The sequence below is a fragment of the Cryptotermes secundus genome, unplaced genomic scaffold (assembly GCF_002891405.2).
Source record: "Cryptotermes secundus unplaced genomic scaffold, Csec_1.0 scaffold465, whole genome shotgun sequence".
In the NCBI taxonomy this organism is placed as follows: domain Eukaryota; kingdom Metazoa; phylum Arthropoda; class Insecta; order Blattodea; family Kalotermitidae; genus Cryptotermes; species Cryptotermes secundus.
In genome coordinates this window covers 906,053-918,643 of record NW_019738964.1, presented here as the reverse complement: position 1 = coordinate 918,643, position 12,591 = coordinate 906,053, and positions in this window count along the sequence as shown.

The window sequence follows — 12,591 nt, the reverse complement described above, 5'->3', positions numbered from 1 at the left end:
CTCGCTATATAGCTTTGGGTCGAATGTTATAGAAAACACAGTTTCCAACAATTCCTTCACTGTCGCTGAGGTGTTGTCGAGCTGTTGACTAGCGACGACTACCTTGTTTATCGAGCCGTTCCCTCGCAAGGGGCAATGATTAAGAAGTAATGTCACAATATTGGGGTCGTAAGGTTTCAAATGGAATATGTTTTACAGGCAAGAGTACAATTAATTTTCTACACTTTGCTTTCAAATGATAAGCATGGCGGAAATTATCGGAAGTGCATCAACTCCTTCTGATTGTATGGGCAAGTAACATGGTAATGAACGTGGTCATGGAAGATCATTTTAAAGTGATAGCTAGACCTAAAAATTACAATTTCAATTATTCTGGTTATACGAAAGCCAGATCCAATGGCTGGACGATAGTGTAATGTCCGATGTAAATTCCTATTCAAAGTAACGACATCACTTTCAATAAACCCGTTGCTAGGACACTAACTTTTCCTTTTACAAGTTCGGTACTCCTCATCGTGACTTTCGCAAACAAATTCCAAATCGGTTTACAAGTTATGACCAATATTCTATATGAAATTTATATGTGATTTGTCAATGTACGACAAGCTGCCCATGCCAGCCATGTCAGTCTGCCAATGTGATCACGGTCTGACACTGACATATATGTTTTTCTTTCCAATATGACAGCTCAGTATAAATTACTTTTGTATGACATAGTCCGTGGAACCGGGTCCCCAGTACGTGTTGATACAGCCTCTGTAATAAGTCTGCATGACAAAACACGAATTGTGGTGAACGACAGGTACAAAAACGCAGGAAAATAAACGTTGCTCGCATTCTGAGCTGCAGGTACCACTGCAACAACAGCGATAATTAGAATGTTGTGTAGGAGCACAATACCTCTGGGACCATGATGCGAAACGCTTGTTTATGGGTTTACCTGGAAGCCGTCCCAAATGGAACGGCATGTACTCTGAAAATGTTCAGCAGGGAAAAGTTAATTGATGTAAAATGTATCAGCGTTGCCAGTGACGCGAATTCGTCCATACAGCAAGTAAATATTTTTATTAATATTCAGAATTTATGTTCAGCTCTGAAACCCCTTATAAAAGTAACATGATATATAATACTGGCTCAGGATAGGGCCTAATGTTGGATTCTTGTGAGCATGGTAATTGGCTTTCATGAATTCCGTTAAAACGAGGAATTTCTCGAACATCTGTGGAATTTTAAGCTTCCCAAGAAGAAGTGTCGGGATATTTTCAAGCAGCGAAATTCTGCTCCCTTCGAAAGTTGGATGGCATTAAGAATCACCCTCTCACCTCCTTCGATGCAGTATTCTATTTTTTATGGCTCTATAGCCTTTCGTAGGGCATTGACCGCTCTTTCACATTCTGTAGGACGCCTTTGAAGGGGGATCAGCCTGTCACATAGCCTCTACCTACACATAGAACAACACAAACGCACACAGATACCAACACCTCGAGTGGGAATCGAACCCACGATCTCAGTGTTCGAGCGAGCGAAGACAGTTCATGCCTCAGACCGCGCGGCCACTGTGAGTGGCTTCGATGCTCTATAGCCTGTGGAATTTAAAAAGGTGTAATTAAACAAACTGACAACGAATCACATGTCAATAATTGTGTAACAGCACTTGAAGGAGATATTACTGAATTCTCAATTCAAATCTTAATACAAATTTTGACAACTTATTTCATTCTGCAAATTCTCATTTTATAAGAATATCGAATTTACTCCCGCCACTTCATAAATTCGCATTAAAATCATCTGCATATAGTTAGCTCCCTAACAGCTTCCTTTTTCTTTCGTGGTTCCGACATTCGTTTGCAGCGAACCTGTAAGTGGATGCTTGCACACGTATGAAAGAACTTCCAGTTCATAAGTGAGTAAGTTTCTAAACCAGAGAAGTAGCTGGCTGCATTTCGGCAGTCATTTGGCTCAAAATATATCATATGTGTATATATACAAAACAGAATTACAATATTATTAATTGGTGTTCCGTAAGGACCATGCCAATCACAGTTACAGCGCAGACTAAGGCATGAACTGTCTTCGCTCGCATGAAAGCTGGGATCGTGGGTTCGAATCCCAATCGAGGAATGGATGTCTGTCTCCGTTTATTCTGAACTTATGTTGTTCTGTGTGTAATTGGAATCCTTGCGACAGGCTGATCCCCTTCCAATGAGTCCTGCCTACTGTATTCATTCATTCATCAGCAATCTGTCAAGACGACAGGTCCACAGTCTCTTCCAAAATAGTTCCTCCACTTGATGCGATCTAGAGCTTTCTCCTTCAAATAAAAATATCCTCTTCTGTCCCCAAGGTCATCCAGCATCTTCTTACGTCTTCTGGTCACTTCTACCCGCCCCTCTATCTTTCCTTCAATAACTTCTTTTAGAAGGCAGTTACTGCGTAAGATATGACCAATCCAATTAGCCTTCCGTTTTCTTATTTCGTGCAGGATATTCCTCTGCTCACTGACTCTAAATGTGTATAGGATTAAAAAACTGAAAAGAACGGCCAAGGTCCAAAAAAGGGCTTTAGATAGATGGTTGGACAGACTGACGGATGGGCGGACGGACGAATGGATGGATGGACAGACACAGACAGACAGATAGATAGATAGACAGATAGATAGATAGATAGACAGACAGATAGATAGATAGATAGACAGATAGATAGATAGACAGATAGATAGATAGATAGACAGACAGACAGATAGATAGATAGATAGATAGACAGATAGATAGATAGACAGATATATAGATAGATAGACAGACAGACAGATAGATAGATAGATAGATAAGGAGAATGAGTCCATACTCATTATAAAATGAATACATTGTCTAAAGACGTTCATATGAACCAGATGCAAAACCTCACTTAAATGCTAAGTGTGATGGTTATAACGTTCAATATACAGAAACTGTGCTTAAGCTTTAATGCTATTATAAAAAGAAAGACATGGGGTATGCTGTTGAAATTAGACGCAACTGACAAAATTAACTTACGCCCTTCTTACTGAGCACTGAATAAGGATATATTTACGTGTGGGGAACCGACTTGGTACTGGGCCATGCCACACTCACAAGCCTCTCTTCTTACTTCAACCCCCGTTCAGAGAGACACTAAAATATGCTGTCATATCAGTTTCTCCTCGGAGGGGCTGAAGAAATTGAAGACGTTTTCCTGTGAATGTGCAGTTTCAGTAACACGTGAATACGCCACTTGTATATAAAAATGTCGACACAGCTGCCCTCACGACAGAAGGGAGGAGCACTGCAAACACATGCCCTTCGGACACCACTACTTCTCCTTCCTCACAACTGGATAAATCAAATATTCTGAAATTTATTAAATGACTATTCATGTTATAGCACGCACTAGAGATCTTACGGCAAAATTTACTGAGGGATGTATTCCAAAGCGTTATAAATATTTTTTTTTTAAGTTTCGCGTATATTTTCATACGTACTTTAACCTGAAAGTTTCGCACTGTACGAACCCCATCAGAATCTGAAGCCAGACGTCCATACTGCATAAGCATTCTACTGTGTAGGCCTACACTCTTTCTGAGTAATGCATTATGTTTAATCTCCTCTGTTGGTTTCAGTCTCTTCGGCTCATTCCATTTACCTTTTAAAATTCTATATACACATTGTGACGTACAGGTATATGTCCATTGCTACTCAGAACAGAAAGCGAACTGAAGGAGTACAATGATTAGTTCTGCTGGAAGTCCGAACAGCTTCAGTCGAGTGTCCAGTCGGAAGAAGATGAGAGTGTATCAGTGATTTGTGAACTGTTGTAACCAGTTGTATAAAAGTTCAATAAATAAGATCAATTCAAAACCCCGTCTTATTATTCACGCAAACGTGACCAGATTTTTCTAGACAGTCGAGCAAAATAACTTCCATGTAGAGACTATTTTTCATTTAATTCATTCATAAAATATAGTTTAAGAAACATGTGCCCCATATCCGTAACTACTGTCTCTGAGAGACTTTGCTTGACTTTACTCCTCCGACCCTTGTTAAATGCATAAGAATCCAATGCAACACGATATAATTAAACCGAAATATTATTGGCTTATCATTATACATATACTCGTTTGTATATGTTTTCCTACACACTGCTTTTAAAAAGGTTAAAATTCTTTACTCGTAACTAAATTATTCATATATGATTAACTGAGAGTTAGTGAAGTTTAATGATTTCTTTATTCTCATATGAGAACAAAATTTTAGGCCTATTTTCAGATATGGCAGTTGGAAAATGACGTTTGTCACGTGTGTCATAAATTAAACACTAAAATCTTCAGCTTTCATAAGAAATCGTTCCGTGCAGTTAATATTTCTTTGAAAAATTTATTCAGACAAACTCAATCGATAATAATATATTTATGTTCGATCTCTTAAATCTGAATCAGCAATTGCACACTAAGGTTAATATGGCTAGGAACGGATATTAGTGCTGAAGGTCCAAGACATAGGCATACCTACGCGCTGGAGAACACAAGCTTGACACCTTGGTTCCAAAGTTGTTCACCCATACGCCTGCCTTTGCACACCTTCGGAATCTGTACCAGTCCCTACCAACCTCTTGGAACCATGACCACACAATCGAAACACAAGAACAGAAATGAACACTATAATTTGTGGAACCGTGTACCTTTAGAAATGCAGTAACTGCAAGTAATCTTAAAACGTCTATTGCTGGAGACAATATGTATGTATAAATACGTACAATACAATACAATAAAATCACAATTGTGTGTTTATTTAATGAAATAAAGCTATTCTCCAAATGCAGTTTTGTACAGATATCCATGTATCGTTTGGAAGCTTCTAGCATTACAGATGCATTACTATGAACATGTTAATAAATTATTAATCTATCGATGTTCTTGGTTTATAAAACTTGCCCATATGAAATGACACTCTTTAATTCTTGAATTTATGTCGACAATTTTGTGTAGTTAATTACGGTGTGGAGATGCATCTACCCGGAAATGGTGGATATGAAGTTAATAAGAATCACAAAACTTTTATTGGTCGTATTAGCTTTACATGCAATTGTTGCAAAAACGAATCTCCACACCTTAAATATATATATACACGTGTATATGACCGCGTATAAACACTCCGTCTTCAAGAGTACCTCTATCGATGCGCGTCGATTCTTTGCTGTGGGGTCGTGTCTACAGAGCCAGTCCCCAGAAGTGGCCCTGCTATATCCGCCCATCTCGCGACCATTGCATAGCAACGGCTCTTCAAGCTATATTGCTCCCTCCTTAAGATTATTCGTTCCGAATAGCCGACAGACATACCGCCATTTATTTTTCCGAAGGCTGTGTTTGCGACGTCTGTGCTTGGTCTCACCTTCTTCCCCGTGGCTCGGTTCTCACGGTGATTACTCTGTTACCGCTCCCGGTTCTCCCCCTTCAAGGCTGCTCGTCCTGAGCAGTTCCTTCTTAAGGTGCCAGTAGGTCCAGAATTATCACCATCTTCCTCCGGTCTGTGCGGGCAAAAGTTCCTAGAATGGTCAGTGCCCCTGCATCCATTGCGCTTACTCCGTGTGAAGTTCCCTTTTTTCCGTTTCGGAGGGGGCCTGCTCCTCCACAATTCTTTGACACCCGTGTTTCAATTCCGGACAGAAGACCCGACTGTTTGCTTCACAATCCGGCTACACGGTTTTCCCGAAGATCCTGCAGGACTTCTCCTCCTTCCTCAAAGGTAGTTGCTCCTTTAAGCCTTCTGGTTTCGCCCTACAGCTCTTCCCGAACTTCCGCCCTTTCTAGGTTCTTGGTGCAGTCTGTCCTTGCCTTGCCCCTGACGACAATGTCCCTTTCGCAATGCAGGAATGGTACGGCGCGTCATCAGTATACTGGCGACGACGAAGTTTTTCCGGGACACACCATCATCCTGGGTTCGCTTCGTCGGCTTTCGGCTACGGTTAGATTCCAGTCCCCACGCCTCTTCTTCAGAGCTCCAAAAGTGTTCACTGCGGCCCTGACTTAAGGACTTCCTGCTGCTCCGCTACGGTCTCTCGTTCTTCACGATTTACCTCCATATCCGTGGTCTGCATGTCTACCAGGCAAGCCTTAATTTCAGCTTCCATTGGTTCCTGGACGGTCTCTATCGTGGACTTCGTCCTATCTGGATAGGCGTCCGTCGCTTCTTGGCGAGTCTTCATCTTATTTCAGCAGGCATTCACATTGGCTTCCCTCTTTTCTTCATGTATCTCCATCTCGGCTTTCACTTCTCTTGACTGGTATCTCTCTTGGCATCTATCTTTTCTTGGTTGTCTTTCATCCTTTCTGGTTGGTTTCCATTTTGGACAAAATTCCTTTTGATTTCTTTAGACTGGCGTCCACTTGTTCTTCGTTGTTAAGTATCACGGCTACGGGCCAATGTTCGAAATCCACCACTATTATCCGTCACTAGCGTTCAAACTCCATGATGCACACTTAAATACAGTCGAACAATTCGGTCAATCGAATACTACTTCTGACACCAGTTGTATGCTGCCTGAGTGGCACTATCAACGGAGATTTGATATTGAATTCACTGACCACGACCCGTAAGTACAAGTAATAACGGCGCCACCGTTAATCTTCATAATTCACAGATCACCATAGCACACACTAAGACTTTTCTGTCTACTGTGCCTTCATCGGCCGTTCCCTGGTAACGACTTCTAACAACGGAAATTCTTCAGCTTCCGCTCTTAAGTCCTCTCTGAATGGCGACTCCCTTCCAACTGATTCATTTCTTCACAGCCTCCCGCACAGAAGTAATTTGGTTGCCCCAGCTGTCTTCCTTATAACTCCTCGGCATGGTTCGTGAAGACAACGCCGTTCATTCTCGTATCCGTTGTCGCGGGAACGTGTTTACTGAGCCATTTCCTAAGAGCAACCGTATATTCTTCTCTTATTAGGAATCTGTTTCCTATCAAGAGATGTCGTTCCGTTCTCTCTTTCGTGGCCGTTACATAGAAATGAACGTTGTTTCAGGGGCGTTCGCTAGCCACGGCTATATATATAGTACATACAACGGAATGCAAAGATTATGGATCTGTAGTTACTCTCCTGTGTCAGCGTTACGTCTGGGACCTATGAATCAGTGTGCTGACAGCGCTCAGAAAGCGCATTTCAGGAGCATCCAGTCTGCGCATTCCCGTTCCGTTAGTGTCCAGCACTCAGATCCATGCGGAAGAGCTGATATTTCCACAAAATTCTATGATTTCTTAATCTTTAATTTATCCTTCTAGTAAGATGAATTGAACCGTTCAAGTTAAGAAGTGCTTGGTCTCACCATTTCCACCTTTTCTGAGCACACGCTCTAAGGCTCCGTTCTTTACTTAGAGCCAGAGAAGAAAGTCCCATATTTGAATGTTAAAGTTTTCGCATAGGAGGACGCAGTAGCATAGTTGGTTGAGGCATTATGCTACAAGCCGGAAGGTCGCGGGTTCGAGTCCCGATGAGGTGGATTTTTTCAATTGACTTAATCCTTCCAGCCGCACTATGGCTCAGGGGTCGACTCAGCCTTTAACAGAAATCAGTACCAGGAATATTCTTGGAATGTTCTTGGTGGTAAATGGTGGCTGGCGCGTAGGGCTGACAACCTTGCCGCCATCTATGAGCAGACTGTCTAGAAAATGTGGGAACCTCAACATCTCACAACCCTATGGGCCTGTTACAGGGATACCTTTACTTACTTACTTACAGTTTTCGCCTGCTAATTTTGAGACGTTAAATGTGATATGGGAACGTGAATGGTAGCTCGCATTTCCTGAATTTAATCTGTTTCTAATTTCGTTATAATTTTCAGAGATAGAACAATTACTGAGTTAAACAGAGTGTATTTACATTCAAAATTCGAACCTGTTTCTCACATTCCCTGGATCTCGTGAAGCATAAATCCCCTCTTCACTTACCCCCATTCATAATGAAAAGCAATAACGTTAGTTTGTTTCATATTGTTCAGCCACATTACAGCACAAATATGTAACTTGAATATTCATAATTTAAAGCCATTATATAAAACTAATTCCAACTGCAACAGCGAGCATGGCTTCTGTAATAAAAACGTATTAATGTCGCTACCATGGAAAAGTTCAGGCAATGCCAATGAAAGACATAAGTATGTAACCCCCCATGAAATACATATATCAATAACACAACATGTATATATGCGTCAGACACAGGCTACATATGTCCTATGGCTCTCGGCTGCCTGTTTGCTATGTGTCATCTATCGTTCTATATTTACTTGGAATGAATGCTTAAGACATAAACCAGGCTACAGATAAAATATTCACCTTCTCTTTGTGGTACATTGTTGAATACTAGAAAACTATTTCATTCTTGGGTTATTAAACGATGTTATTTCTAACAGTTACTATAGGATTCTGACGATGGTGTATAACACACTGATATATTGGGTTTTCGGACTTCATCCATCGTCCTGGTGTTTAAGATAACTAATAAAAACACGACGTTTCGGAAACTGGATCTGTTTCCGTCCTCAGGTGGAGGAAAACACCTATTCTGTTGGGCCCGTTAGAAAGAGCTAGCTAGGTCCAGTGATTGAAACGGACCCAACAGAATAGGTGTTTTCCTTCACCTGAGGACGGAAACAGATCCAGTTTCCGAAACGTCGTGTTTTTATTAGTTATATTAAAAACCAGGACGATGGATAAAGTCCGAAAACCCAATATATCACGATGTTATTTCTGTTTTGGAACATATGTAGCAGAAATAAATATCTGAATGGACATCAAAATGATTTACTTAGAGACCAATTCTGGTACTACCTTGGAGATACTGGAAAACAGAAACAACAGGAAAACTGCCCGATATTAAAATACAAAATAACTGTACCAACATTCTCAATATAGAGAAGTACAAAACAATTTCTTGCATTCCGTAGCTGTAACTGCTATGCAGTGAGAAGCTAATATATTTTATGGGTGTACATTTTGGAATGTATGTTTTAACGCACTTCGCTTACAAACTTGTACTGGAAACAGACAACTGGTGTACATCAACAAGGAGAAAAAATATTCAAACTCCGTGTTGAATCATTTACTGTTCAATCAATCAATTTCAGAATCAAACCAATATTTAATTTGAATAAATATAGCCCGCAAGAACATAATGCATTAGTCAGTTAATCAATAATTTAGTCGCTCAGAAGAACAAAGCAGGCAGTTGGTTTGCATATACGCGAAAATTTGACTAAATTTCATGAGTTCTAACGCAACACAAACTGCTACACAGGAAACACTGGCATTCGTAGTGGTCATGACGAAAGGTTTTCACGAGCGCCTGAATGAATGAAGCTAGCAGTCAGCAATTACAAAGCCACAAATTAAAATTAAATTTGTGTGAGTGGGTTCAGAAATTATGTAGGAATTTGATAGGCCCTCTCGAAATATATGTCTTATTAATTCTTGTTCCGCATTTCCATTATTCTTAAAAATATCTTTACAAAACTGAAAAGGAAAGATCTTTCAGAGGGTTAATACTTTGTATGTGGGGGAGAAGAATACTAATTAATTAAGACCACTACAAAGAAATGTCGTTCTAATGAATTCTGGCTGAACAATTTAAACAGCATAAAATACTTCCATATGTTCTTTATATTCTATGCATGTTGCTCATTGCCTGTTTCCTCCATGACACGTTCACAGTTCTCATAAACTACAGTGACGCTGGATACTTTTTCCTCTTATTTGGTCATGTTTATTTTATCTTCATATCTAACGTACATGGAAGTAGGCCGCGCCATAGCTCAAGCGGTTAGTCGCTGGCTTCCCACCGCGGCGGCCCAGGTTCGATGCCGGGGTCTGGTCAAGTTGGATTTGTGGTGGACAAAGTGGCGCTGGGGCGGGCTTTCTCCGAGTACTTCGGTTTCCCCTGCCTAACTTCATTCCACCAATTGCTGGTACAATAGGTCAGAAGTGGCAGCAGTACAAGGGACTTGGTCCCACCCCACTAGCAATAGTAAAAAAAAAGTACATGGACGCTCATTATGAAACACTGAATAAATAACTGGGTAATTCCAGTTCATATTGAAAAAAATATGCTTTCCAAATGAGCCTTTTGCAATCTTTTTGCTTCACTTCCCTCGATATTCATTTCAGGCCTCAGCACCCGACCAACACTCTACGCTATAAACCATTTTCATTCCTCCTTCAATAAAGAACCACTACTATGAAAGTCACACATCTTATTCAGAGCCACAATAGCCGGGGTGGGCGGCACAGTCACTCTGCTTTTGGAAGGGGTCAGGTTCAAATCTTGGTACGGTGATTGGTAACATTGACTAACGTTGTGATAGTACCTCAAATTAGGTCGAGACCGGTTCTTCCACGCATTGTTTATAATACATCACTGACTAATAATCCTACGATTCGACTTTCATTCAATCATTCAACAATGGCACTACAGCCCTTTGTTGGGCCCTGGCCTCTTCTTCTGTTCCGTAATCCTTTTTTAAACAGTCGGTAGGACTCCTCGGATGAGTGATTAGCCCGTCGCGAGGCCGCTACCTACACACAGGATAACACAAACACAGAATAAAGGCATACACATACATCCATGACTTTAGTGGGATTCGAAACCACGATTCCAGCCTTTCAGAAAGCAAAGACAGTTCATACTTTTGATCGCGCAGTCACTATGATCGGCTATAAATCGACCTTATGTAGTCTGAATTATTGACAGGCGTCGTTAAATGAACTACAAATAAAATCAAATTTATGTCGTGTTTGAGAAAATCAATACACATCCATTGAAGCTTCATGTTAAAGAAGGGTTACATACAGATTTCATAAACAAAGAGTTAAGTACTTTAGACAACGTCTAGCGCAGCACTCACATGCAAGTGCTTTCACAGTCGAAACACCTGAATGGACGGACAAAATGACAGACATTAAGTGCTAATTATGCATTTTGTGCAAGAACAGGTAAATACGCAAAACAAATGTACATAAATATTTATTTCAGCTCAGAAAATTTTCAACAGTTTATGCACGATTCAAATCCGCAACCTAACACAATTCACATCCTTTCAGTTTTTTTATCCATTAATATTCTACTCTGAAACGTTATACCGTTTGATCGATTGATATTAAATAAATACGTCAGAGAGAAATATATCCTTTTAGTTAGTTGATGCACTGTGCTACAAGCCGGAAGGTTGCAGATTCAATTCCCGATGAGGTCATTGGATTTTCCAACTGACCTAATTCTTCCAGCCGCAATATGGCCTTGGGGTCGACTCAACCTCTAACAGATATGAGTAGCAGGAATCTTCCTGGGGGGTTAAGAGTGTCCGGCGCGTAAGGCTGACAACCTCACCGCCATCTGTGAGCCAGTTGTCTTCGAAATACGGGATCCTCGACGTCTCACAACCTTATGGGCGTTCACGGCCTGTTACAGGGACAGCTTTACCTTTATCCGTCTAAGCTTGCTCTTCGGTTTGAAACTTCTCTTACCTCACCAGTGTTCAAATATCTTAGTTTAATCAAGCAACAAATTTATCAGCGCTATCTTTACGCAGAAACTGCCCTCTAAAAGAAGTTATTGAAGGAAAGATAGAGGGGCGGATAGAAGTGACAAGAAGACGAGGAAGAAGACGTAAGAAGATGCTGGATGACCTTGGGGACAGAAGAGGATACTGTCATTTGAAGGAGAAAGCTCTAGATCGCATTAAGTGGAGGAATTGTTTTGGAAGGGACTGTGTACCTGTCGTCTGACAGATTACTGATGATGATGATGATGATCACTAATGAGACATACCAAATCGTTTTTCTAAAATATCTGACTCCATACTGGACAATTGTCCACTGTCGTTTACAATGCAGTCATTGGCATGTATGTTACGGCTTCTGGAGTGAGTTGTGCTTCACATAGGAACACAGACGTCTCAATAGATCTCTCCCGGAATATCCTGCCTCCTGCTACTTCTAATTTCCACTGAAGCGTTATTTTCCACCGCCCAGTGGAACACGCTCCAGTAAACAGGCCAACATTTAGCATGACTAGCCCAGGGTAAACTACACCATGTATGATCCCTTCAATCAATTGTCCAACTTGTGTTCTCATATCAGGATGCAGCAAATGAATGTGAGCAAGTAACTAGCATGGAATGTTACTGCATTTGACTGGTGTCAGTTATATTATTAGGAATTATTGCTGTATGTACCTGTGAATTATTCGCAGAGCGCTAATATACTTCGAAATGAAAACCAGTGAAGCGTAATTTGATAGTAAATGGATATCGATCAGTTCCAATGGAACTTATAGCAAGACTGGCCTTTCTGCATAGAATTTTTTTTTTTTTTATTTTATTAATCAGCAATCAGAAATTACATTCTTTAAGCTAATGGTCTGTTTGGTTCGGTGTCTTGATGAGGAGTCGTCCAGCGACGGATCCTCGGTACCTTACATCAGGTCAATTGGCCAGCTTCTTTTTAATCGTCTGTTGGCTACTCTCGCCTGTAGCGCCGTTATGAGTGGATTTGTATGTGTTTCGATTTTGGTGTGGTGTCTGGTGCTTT